Here is a 12665-nt window from a genome sequence, read left to right on the forward strand (position 1 = left end):
CCTTTCCATTTACTGTACTAGGTAAAAGAATTCAGTGTCTGCAGTGTTGTGTTTCGGTTCTGTGCCTAAAACAGGGTGCCATATCTCCTAATCACTGTGGTCAGAATCTCTTTCATGTTGGTTAACTACATCACCCAGGCACTTAAAATACCCTTAGAGTGAACATTGCCACTCATCAGAGCATCCATGTAAGCTAGACTTACCAGTGCAACTTGCATGTCAGCTGCTTCTGAATCTGTTCACCCCAGGTTTACTTGTAGAATGTGGATTCATAATTAGAGGAAAATTTATTTAAGGGAGAAATTTGGTTGTCCTCTGGAGGTTGCTTTATATGCATGGTCAGTTCAGGAAGTATCTGGCTTTAGGCTCTAAAAGAATATATAGCAAATCTGTTGAGCAAGGACACTAATCTCCCTCAAAGTAGGCCCTTTCTGACTTGACACAGATAGCCCAGCATTCTCTCCAGTACTGCCTGAAACATTATTCAAAGTCAGTTTTCGGTATCTCCTGTGGGTGCTTCGTTGCATTTGTCATGATCTTTTCTCTCATCTCAAATCGGGAATCCTTCAGCGGAGTTTTGAACGTGGGGAATAACCAAAAGTCACATGGAGCCATGTACAGGTATGTTGAGTAGGGAGCCTGCTGGACCTGTGGGATGTTGTGCATGGTCAAAAATTCCTGAATCAATTGAGAAGAATGGGCAGGGTCATTGTCATGGTGCAGCTTCCAACTTGCTACTTTCCAAAGGTCTGGTCTCTTCTGCTGAACTGAGTCATGAAGATGATGGATAACGTCGAGGTAGTAATGTTTGTAAACAGTCTGACCTGGTGTGTACTGCATTCGTGATGCACAGCGCCACGGTAGTAAAAAAAAAAAAAAAAAAAAAGTCAACATGCATTTCACCTTGCTGAGGACCTGTCGTGCTATTTTTGACCGAGGCAACTCTGCACGATTTCACTGGGACGACTGTGCTTTGGTTTCTGGGTCGTACCCACACATCTAAGTTTCATCTCCAGTGATAAGTCTTCAGAAAGTCGGGATCGTGATTTGCACACTCCAACATGACATGACCATGTGTTCATCCAAGAGAAGAGATCATGAATGTGATTAAGCACCTGCAGGAGGTACCGAAAACTGACTGAAAACTGTTTCAGGCAATGGAAGGAATGCTTGGTTATGTATCAAGTCAGAAGGGGCCTACTTGGATGGGGATTAGTGTCCTAGCTCAACAGGTTTGTTATTTATTTTTTAGAGCCTAAAGTCAGATACTTTCTGCACAGATTTCATACTGTGACAATAAATGAGGGTAAAATTCACTTGAACATTTGCCCAAAATGAAGATAATTTCTCTCTTTCCTGTGTTGTGAATCATAAACATCTGCACTAAGACTTTGTAACACTGAGGAGTTTGTAATGGTGCATGAGCTGTTAGGTACAGTACCAGTGCCATTACCATCTCTAAGAGCTATTAATTGCTTGTGTCTGGTATTCAGATTGGGAGTGGGAAATGTCATAAGCAGATGGACTGGGTGAAACTGGCAGGTTTTAGAGTAAAACCCTCTATTTATTGGCACAAAGGGTGTAGTGTATACCTGAGCACATCCTATATGGTAAGCATCCTTTTCTTTACATCACTCACCAGGGAAAAGAATTTAAAGTTTAAAATAATTGGCAAAGTATGCACTTCCTTGCCATTAACCACCTCTGGAATGGTCTTGTGCATTCCAACACATCCATGAAACTGTAGGTGCATAGCATTGTTCACTTATCTGTTCTGCCATCTAGTCCTGCTGCCATTGTTTTTTCCCTGTTTGTTCTTGTTTTTCAGAGCCTTTTTTTTAGGGGGGTTCTTAGCTTTTTCTTGAGTTAGGACATGCCTGACATTTCAGTCCCCCCGTCCCCCAGGACAGACTGCTTGCCTTTGTTGATGTAGCCCATGTAATATGCTGCCTTATTTGTTTTTGCTGGGTTGGTATCCCCTTCAGTGATTTCTTTTCCATTGTAGTTTGTTATTTGTATTTTCTGATTTTTTTAATTCTTTTAATTATTATGATTAACCTAATTTTGATGAAAGATCCACTCTCGTCCCCACTGTTAAGATATTGTTGTTGTTGTAGTAGTTGTGATGAGGATATTGTAGACTTCATAGGTAGTATTGTAGTGAAGTTGTTGTTCTGTGATTATATACATTTTTTGCCTTTTTTTTTCTTGTTTTTCCTGCTTCTTACTCTTAGAGTTGTTAGTTTTGCTGCTTTCACTTGGGTTTGTGTTTTTCCTTTTTCGTCATAATGTTCCGTAGACTGTCTGCTGTGGGACATACCAAGTGAAGGAAGAACTGCTTTCTCACAAATCCCTTTAATTGGGGGTACATCACACTAGGTTGTTCCTGGTGACTTGACTCACCCCTTGGCCTGACAGAGGTAGGCAAGAAACTCTGCTTTGAGTTTTTTTCCCTTAGGTGCATCATGTCAGGAGACAACACCATGCCTGGCACGCTATGGGCTTATGGCACAGGTCACCACAAGGTGTCACATAGCATCCTGTCTGCAGCTGCCTGAAGCTTTCTTTCATTTCTTTTTTAATCCTTAGCTTGATGTAGTGCTGCTCTCCGGTGTCCACCCTTTCCTCTCCTCCATCCTTCTTTCCTTCCATCCTCTTCTGTCTTTCTTTCCTTTATTCTTTCCTCGTCCTTCTGCCTACAGATGACTTTATACTCCCTCTTTTGTCTTTCTTTCCGTCATTATTATTTCCTTCTGCCTGTGGGTGACTCTACATTCCGTGACAAGCCAGATGGTTTTCCTGTACACCAGGAAACCATGTACTATGCTGGGTGGTAACCATATAACCAAATTATGGTGCCAGGTGGCTTAGTGGGTAATTACAGTGCTCCAGTTGGATTGAGCTGGTGATGGTTGATATCCAAGGGGTGGTTGAGGTTTATTGCTCACCTACTGTCACTCAGGGATGAGTGAGGCTTGTCACTCTCACCTTAAATGTCAGGACCAACTTGCATAGCCCCGGGCTCCTACACTCCTCATGGGGCAACTTAGGATTGGATGATGGATGGATAGATGGAGATGTGCTCAGCATTTTGGTGTCTAGGTTGAATGCAGTGCCAGTTATGAGGAATGCAGCATCATGTATGGTGCATCACTGACACCTCACTCTGCTCTCAACTCTTATGATGTGTCACATCTTTACAAACATGCCAGGTGCGTTCCTTCACTTGTTGAATTCTAGAGCTGTGTTCAGCTTTTTGGCTCCTTTTGGCAGAACGCAGTGTCATTTCTGTAGAGGGTATTGTCACACATGCTGCATTATGGTCACCTCACTCTGGCCATGATGTATCTCAGTGTGACAGGAGTTCCCACAAGGATCTTAAGCAGACAGAATGAGGGAGCTTGGGTGGTAACATTTAACAAAATCTCCTCTAGAAAGAGAGAGGTAGGATGTGTAGGCAGGAGGGTAGACTAAAATGGGCCCTAAGATTATAAAAAGGTATTAAATCTGATGATCTTAAAAGTGGAGGATTTTATCATAGTATCCACCAATTTACTGTACAATCAATTTTCACTTGTAAAGCTGTGAGACCCGGTTGGTGGAGGTTCACAGCCAAAGGATCAAGAGTTCCTAGAAACCATTGTAATAAAGCAGTATGCATTTCTGCATAATACAGAAGTACCTTAAATTAGCTGATGATGGTTTAGTAAAATTGAGATGTCACACACCAACTTTTTATTAGACCAGCATAATTAGCTCCAGTCATCATAGGTACAAAAAGGTGTCCCAGAATAGTACAGTTTAGTCTACATTGTCCATGTGTTCCCATGGTTCACAGACTCCCTCCATATGTATGTACAAATTGAGACACACAAGTTTCCTCTTCATATTTTCTGGAATTTTATACTGTATTCTTTAATCAGATTAATTGATATTTGACATATTCTTACATGTGTGAGATGGTGTTTTGAGAAGTTATTGTTTAGTACTGTATTTACCATATATGATTTTTTTTCCAGGAGCTCCCAGATGTCCAGCATTTGCTAAAGCAAGTAATGTAGCTATAATGCTTGCTGGTGAGCATCTTTATCCAATGGGGTTATAGTTTATTTTTTTTTTTTTATTTTTTTTTTTTTTACCGGGAAGATGAGTTTTAGAGGTAATTTTCCATAATTATAAATATAAAGTTACAGAGAAGATGAGTTTTTCAAGTCACTTCTCATAATTGTTTTCGTTTTCGTTTTTAAAGGCTCCAACATGCTTGCATGTGTCGGCCTTGGTCACCTAATGGCGGCTCTCCACGCTGCACGATCCATTGCAGCCTCCCTGTTCAGTCCCTTAACCCTAAGGTCACACTTAATGACCTCGTCCCATGTCTTTCTCGGTCTACCCCTCATAACCCCACCCCCAATATTAACACTTCTCACCTTCCTCACCCAATTATCCTCCCCCATCCTCTCCACATGTCCAAACCATCTCAATCTACCTCTCCTCATCACAACACCAATACACTCCAGTCCCATCCTACCTCTCAACTCTTCCATCGTAAACCCAGCCCCTCCAGGCCTTGGACGCAGGGACGCACTGCACATCCACCTAATCATTGTCATTTCTGTACGTCTCAGCCGGCGAATATCTTCTTCCTTCACTGCCCAGGTCTCACTACCATACAGCATTACTGTTATGCTGAGTGTTTTTAGGCCGACTCCTCGTACTAAAAACACTAGCTACTGAGCGGGGTCCTCTTCATGAAATGTGGGAAGTTTGAGGGGAAGAGCAGGGGAAGTCGTTGAGGCATTCAGTAGGAGGTGGGTGGATGTGGCATGTTTGCAGGAAGTCCGGTACAGGGGTGGATCAGCCAGAAAGATTGTTGGGAAGGACTGTTGCTATAAGTTGTTTTGGCAGGGGGGGGACAGACGGATATGGAGGTGTTGGTGTGATGGTTGCGGAGAAATGGGTGGAATATGTTATGAATGTTTTGAGAGTAAGCGATAGGATATTGATAGTGAAAATTCTGTTGGGAAGAAAGATAGCTGCGATTATATCGGCATATGCTCCACAGGCAGGATTGAATGAATCAGAGAAAGATAGATTTTGGAATGATTTAATATGTGTAGTGGGTGGTATGCGGGATGATGAGATAGTGATTTTGGGAGGGGACTTAAATGGTCATGTAGGTGAAGCAGCACAAGGTTATGAAGGAGTGCATGGGGGATGTGCGTATGGTCTAAGGAATGCAGAAGGGGAAAGGATACTCGAGTTTGGGGAGGCAACGGACATGATTGTGTGCTTCACATATTTTAGGAAAAGAGACAGTAGGTTAATTACATATGAGTCTGGGGGAAATAGCAGTCAGACAGATTATTTTCTGGTTAGGAAGGCCGATAGGAGGTTAGTGAGGGATGTTAAAGTTATAGGAAGTGAGGAATGTGTGCAGCAGCACAAACTATTGATTTGTGATATGGTGCTTAAAGAACAAGTGATGAAAAAGAGGACTTATGTACCTAGGAGGAAAATATGGAAGCTGAAAAACCAAGTAGTAAGGGATGCCTTCTATAGCGAGTTGAGGAGAGTGGTGGCTGAACAGGGAGCTGTAGACAAAGGCGTTAATGAACAGTACAGAGCCCTCAAGAACAATTTCTTGAGAGTTACTGATGTAACATGCGGCTGGACAAGAGGACCACCAAGACATAAAGTAACTTGGTGGTGGGATGAGGGTGTAGAAGATGCAATTAAGGAGAAAAGAAGGCTTTTCCGGGAATGGAAGAAGGGTGGTAGCAAAGAGGAATATTTGGCTGCCAAGCGTAGGGCTAGGAGAGAGGTATACAGGGCAAAGTCTGAGTCACAGAGACAATTACTTGATAACCTAAATCATGGGGAAAGGAAAAATATATTTAGGGTGGCAGGTCAGGTGAAGAGGGATAATCGGGATATCATAGGTGAGCAGTGTGTGAAGAATGATGAAGGAAGGGTAGTGGTGAACAGTGAGGATATTAAAGATGCATGGAGAGAGCATTATAACCGGTTGTTGAATGAGGAGTTTGACTGGGACGGGGAAGGTTTGGAGCCAGCAGATCCAGTGTCTGGCCCTTGGCCTTTGATTGATACTGCTACTGTGAGTGAGGCAATAGGCAGGATGAGGGAGGGGAAGGCAGCAGGTGTGTCTGGGTTGACTGCCGAAATGTTGAAGGCCTCAGGCGACATAGGGGTGAGTTTAGTCACTGACCTGATAAATAGGATTATTTATGAGTGTGTTGTCCCAGATGATTGGCTGAAGAGTGTAATTGTAAATGTGTATAAAGGAAAGGGTGATGCCCTGGAAAGATGAAATTATAGAGGTATAAAGCTTTTAGATCAGATAATGAAGGTAATGGAGAGAGTTTAAGAAGGTATGATTAGAGAAAGAGTGAATATTGATGAGATGCAGTTTGGGTTTATGCCAGGTAGGGGGACCACTGATGCCATATTCATTGTTCGACAGCTTCAGGAAAAATATATTGGTAGGAGAAGGGATCTTTACTTTGTTTTTGTTGATTTGGAAAAGGCCTTTGACAGAGTCCCTAGAGAGGTGGTGAAGTGGGCAGTGAGAAAGCCTGGCTTGGAGGAGTGGCTGGTTAGGGTGGTTATGGCCATGTATGTGGGTGCTCACACCCAGGTGAGAGTGAATGGAGATTTGAGTGATGAGTTTTCCGTGAATGTTGGTGTGCATCAGGGGTCAGTCTTGAGTCCCATGTTGTCTATCATGGTACTTGAAGCCCTTTCACGTGACTTTAGAAACGGACTCCCGTGGGAGTTGTTGTATGCTGATGATTTGGTGTTGATTGCAGAGAATGAAAGGGAGGCGGAGGAAAGGTTTAGGAATTGGAGAGATGGTATGGGGCAAAAGAGTTTAAGGGTAAATGCAGATAAAACAAAAGTGATGATATCTAGGGTTGGTGGCGGTACTGTCAAAGACGAGGGAGAGTGGCCATGTGCAGTTTGCCACAAGGGCGTGGGAAGTAATTCCATCTTGTGCGGTGTGTGTGATAAATGGGTGCATAAGAGATGTAGTGGTATCAGAGGTAGACTGCAAGATAATGCTGATTTTATGTGTACGGCGTGCCGGGGTGAGCAGGTGGAGATCGTCAGACGTGAAAGGATTGAACTTGCTGGTGAATCTCTTGAGTGTGTGGAAGAGTTTTGTTATTTGGGAGACATGTTGTGTGCTGGAGGTGGGGCTGGAGCTAGCCCTGTGGCTAGGGTGAGAAGTGGTTGGAAGAAGTTCAGGGAGCTCTTGCCTCTCCTGACATTGAGAGGGCTCTCCCTACGTGCTAAGGGGTCTTTGTATGCAGCATGTGTTAGGAGTGTAATGCTGTATGGCAGTGAGACCTGGGCAGTGAAGGAGGAAGACATTCGCCGGCTCAGACGTACAGAAATGACAATGATTAGGTGGATGTGCAGTGCGTCCCTGCGTCCAAGGCCTGGAGGGGCTGGGTTTACAATGGAAGAGTTGAGAGGTAGGATGGGACTGGAGTGTATTGGTGTTGTGATGAGAAGAGGTAGATTGAGGTGGTTTGGACATGTGGAGAGGATGGGAGATGATAATTGGGTGAGGAAGGTGAGAAGTGTTAATATTGGGGGTGGGGTTATGAGGGGTAGACCGAGAAAGACATGGGACGAGGTCATTAAGTGTGACCTTAGGGTTAAGGGACTGAACAGGGAGGCTGCAATGGATCGTGCAGCATGGAGAGCCGCCATTAGGTGACCAAGGCCGACACATGCAAGCATGTTGGAGCCTTTAAAAACGAAAATGAAACGAATAAACCCCAGCCACCCCTTGGATATTATTTCAGATAAACATTTTCAGTACAGAAATAATGAGTTGTTTCATTTAAAATATAAAATAATCTTGGTATTGCAAGTACTGTGATTGAGAGATCATACATTCAACATTACAGAAGTATGGCACACAGCCATCAAAGGGGAATCATCTACAAGACAACGCTCAACAGTGCATTCCCTCAGGGACTCTTGCTTATAGCTGACTAATATGTTATGTTTTTTTTTCTGGTAAGGACTATGAGTGAGAAATCATTAAACCCTTCACTGTCGTAACATATCATTTTAGTTTATTCTTACAACCTCCAGGTGATTTTATAGTTTGGAATTATGTCTAGCGGTGATGAAGGGATAAATGAAGACTGTATGTAACCTCCCCACCAGATTGAAGTCACCCCTAAGTGGATTCTTTTAAAGGGATTTTTGTATTGTGTACTGATGCAGTACCATAAGTCATTCCCTTTCATGTGAAGATGATCCTTGACATTTAGAATACAGTGTAGTTCCCCAAATCCAAAATTGTTAGGATCAGGAGGCTTTGGATTTTTTCCCCCCAGTAAACTGGAACTCTTATCTCTACCATCAGTCATATGTACTGAATTGACATCCACCTACTCAGCACTACCCTCAGCATTCACTGTACTCATGCTAATACAGTGGTTTTGCATCTGACGTTTCTTTACTACTAATCACCTTTGAAGTGGTACACACTAAAAAAAAATCAGTAAATAAATTAGTTTAATGCAAGACATTAACCAAATCCAAGATTTTTTTTTTTTTTTTTTTTGGGGGGGGAGTCCATTAGTCCCATAAGTCCAGGGAGAGGTGCTGCAGCGACTGAGGACATGCATTGGCCAGGAGAGGTGCAGCAGCCAATCAAAACATTCATTTGCATGTGATGTCATCAAGTCAGTCTTCCTGTGCTGTCTGGCACAACACCTTAATAGCATGTTGGTATATACTGCAGGAGAGCTTCCATTAATAAATGATGAAAGTTTTGACAAGGACTATCTTTCATAATTATGTAATCCACTTATGACACCCAAATTCCATAGAAATAGCATTTATGTTACTGTACTAAAGGGCACCAAGTTAGGTTTGTTGATGTTTGCAGTGGCATCCTGCAGAGGACAATTGATTGATTTGGATCCAAAATTCATTAGACCCAGATCATTCTGTTTTCTAAAGTTAGGTTAAATTAAGTTAGGTTACATTAAATTATGTTAGTTCATATTAGGTTTGGTTTGTAGGGATGAGCAATCAATGACAGATTGACTAAGAAGGTGAATCAGCCTCCATTTCTGACATGGCAGGTGACCACTTGCCATGTTAAACTGATAAGTTGTCAGACTGATAGACAGATTGACTATGAATCAGCCTCCATTTCTGACGTGGCAGGTGACCACTTGCCATGTTTAACTGATAAGTTGTCAGGTTGATAGACAGATTGACTATGAAGGTGAATCAGCCTTCATTTCTGACATGGCAGGTGACCACTTGCAATGTTAAACTGATACGTTGTCCGGCTGATAGATTCAAAAGTATCTGTATGGATTTCTGCAACTTTTTAAATTTACCACAGTGATACTTAGTATTGTCACAAAAATACAAATACAAATTCTGTGCATAGGGACTCTCCTGCAGTTTCACCATATGTTGGACATTTTTTTTTCCTACCTGCCCTATTTTCTCATGCCATACAATAATCTCATGGTGTTGCAATACATATGTTAAACTGCAATTTTCTGTGTTTGCCTATTACTGTTTATAACATTATGGTGATTTTTTTGCCATGAATTAGTCTTGTCTTATCTAAATAATTTTCCCCGTAAAGTTTATTATTTGTTCAGTGTGGAGTTAGTCCAGTGTGGCAATGATGTGTGATCCGATTACCATACTGGATAAAAGGTCACTGTATTTCACTTTCCCACAATAGTAATTTGGATGGTTCATGGGGTAAAACTCAAGAGTATATATATATATATATATATATATATATATATATATATATATATATATATACAGTAATCCCTCTAATATCCGAACGCCCAATATCCGAACATCCCCACTAACCGGACATACTCCTCCTGGGATCCAATATTCCCAAAATGAGCCAAAAACCGCAAAAAATTCGAAAAAAATCTGACTTTTTTCCCTCCCATAATTTGAAATTCCCGCCTGGCGCCAAACAGCTGTTACACCATGGTCCCTTCACCTCTTCCTCTCTTCACTATCCCCCCTCCCCTGTCAGGTTGCCATTTGGTATTTTTCATTACCAATTGTGGGCCAATTTGGTAATGAAAAATTCGTTTGGTAATGAATTAGAATAATGCATTACCAAATGGATTTTTCACATGTATGAGGATACACAGGATGGAGATGGTGGATTGTTTGCTCTCTCTGATTAATCTGCTACCCTACATAGTGTGAAAATAATCAACATGGTGTTAGTTATAAGGAGAGTGATTACATGTATTTCCACTTGTATATATAATTAGTGAAGAATATATGCTAGCTTTACGAATTTGGTAATGAAAAGTTATATTTGACAATGAAAGTTGAGGAGATTGGTAATGTGGCTGTTGCGATCTGGCAACTCTGTTACCCCACCAACATCAACAGTCACAGCTTAACTCCGATGGAGAGCAGATACTCATAACAGTGCAAGCCACAGGTGCTTGTTTTTTGTGAATAAACAGTGAATAAACTGCAATACCTTGCCACTAGAACACACAGGAATTTACAGTGTTGTGCAGTGTTAAGAAATTAGAATTTAGAGTGCAGAGGATTAACTGTGGACTGCAAACTGGCGGTTCAAACCAGTCCAAGACCAAGGGACTTGTAAGTACCCAGAATGTTTAATATTGTATAAACTCACCTCTAAAACCTTATTTTATGGTTCTTTTGCATTTATTTCAGTCTTTTATGTCCCTTATTGGTGTGATTTGGGTCTTAAATAGGTGCAATGCATGTCCAGAGGGAGTTGTATAGGTGTTTTTCAGAGCTAGGGTCCATAAGTACGAGTCCATAAGCTGGGGCCCAATATCCGGACAGGACCACTATCCGGACCTGCCTATGGCTCTATTGATCCGGATATTGGAGGGGTTACTGTATATATATATACCACGTTGAGTACACCGCTTCCCGTCCGATCAGCGAAGTTAAGCAACATTGGGTCTGGTTAGTACTTGGATGGGTGACCGCCTGGGAACACCAGATGCTGTTGGCATCCCTACGTGTCAAGTGGGGTTGGTGGAGGATTAGTGCCCCTCCCTGTAAAACAATTAACTCTAAGCCCTTGACCACCCCGTTTGGGATACATGGCGTCTGGCGATGAATGAATGAATATATATATATATATATATATATATATATATATATATATATATATATATATATAGTAATCCCTCCAATATCCAACGTAACAGAGCCATAGGCAGGTCCAGATAGTGGTCCTGTCCGGATATTGGGCCCCAGCTTATGGACTTGTACTTATGGACCCTAACTCAGAGAAACACCTATACAACTCCCTCTGGACATGCATAGCACCTATTTAAGACCCAAATCACACCAGTAAGGCACATAAAAGACTGAAATAAATGCAAAAGAAGCATAAAATGAGGTTTTTGAGGTAGGTTCATACAATATTCAACATTCTGGGTACTTACAAGTCCCTGGCTCCTGGACTGGTAGTTATGGACCCTAACTTAGCCTAACTCAGAAAAACACCTTCCTACTGCACATGCATAGCACCAAAGACACAGCATATTCACACCAATAAGGGACATAAAAGAGTGAAATGAGGTGTTTGAGGTAAGTATGGTATGGAAAATACAGTAGAGTACAGTATGAAACATTCTGCCTACTTACAGCAAGTCCATGGCCATCTCGATGAATAACCGCCTCCTCTTGGACTCTGACAGTAAGAAGGATTTCCTGAAGCACTTGCAGTACACTGTTCATGAAGTCTTGCAGTGAACTTAGTCATTCGCACTCAGAAGTCCGTTCTCTTCACAGTGCGCACTCGCCTAACTTATGCTCCATTGTAACTTACTAAGTGTTGCACTCTGCACTTTAACTTTTTCCACTCTTATAACCATTTTCTAAAGCAAAAACACACGTCTATTTACGTTAAATTTAGTTCAAAAATTTTCTTTTCACTCACAACTGTAAATCCTTAACACAATGCACTGTTTTTTTCACTGCACAACACTGTAAATTCCTGTGTGGTCTAGTGGAGAAGTTCTTGGTGTCTATTCACTGTCAGAGTCTGAGAGTATCACTGGCAGGTGACCTAGGGGTGTGTTGCTGGGTCGTGGTGATGGCGTACCCACTGCAGACGACTCTGAAGACAGACGCAAACTCACATTGAGCGGTGACTCCACCATGGCTGATGTGCTCGGCTGTGGCTCAGAGCATGAGGGCCTGTCTTGGGGAGGCAACGGAGTGGAGCCAGGGCTGGGCACAGCGGGGGTCACGGGCCTGAAAAAACTGTCAATCATTGATTGACGCAAGGAACGACGATTCTGATGATTGATGATGCGCTGCCTGAAACACGCACTTCCTCCACAAGTCCCAAGAGCCCCATCTCCCTGTCGCAGTCCGGGTGTTCCAGGTAGTCGAGAACGAACTCTAGGTGTTCCCGGAGTGCGCTCAGCTTGGGGATGGCTGGAGTTGTGTCATGCTGAGAGGAGTCTGCATCATCGTCGCCGTCCTCGTCGGAATCTTCAAGCTGGGTACTGACACCTGCAACTGAAGATGCGATCTCGATATCAGACAAGGTCCGATACCCAGGATCGCCCTCGTTGTCATCCAACCACTCACACACATCGTCCACATCAACATCA

The 12665-nt window shown here is 42.5% G+C and overlaps 1 pseudogene; it reads left to right on the top strand.

The window, feature by feature from the left end:
• Nucleotides 1-10928: 10928 nt before the first annotated feature.
• LOC145415209 (5S ribosomal RNA) lies at nucleotides 10929-11047 on the top strand (annotated as a pseudogene).
• Nucleotides 11048-12665: the final 1618 nt, after the last annotated feature.

The sequence above is a fragment of the Coenobita brevimanus genome, chromosome 101, assembly GCF_032717465.1.
Source record: "Coenobita brevimanus isolate Jiangsu-jjx chromosome 101, ASM3271746v2, whole genome shotgun sequence".
Lineage (NCBI taxonomy): Eukaryota > Metazoa > Arthropoda > Malacostraca > Decapoda > Coenobitidae > Coenobita > Coenobita brevimanus.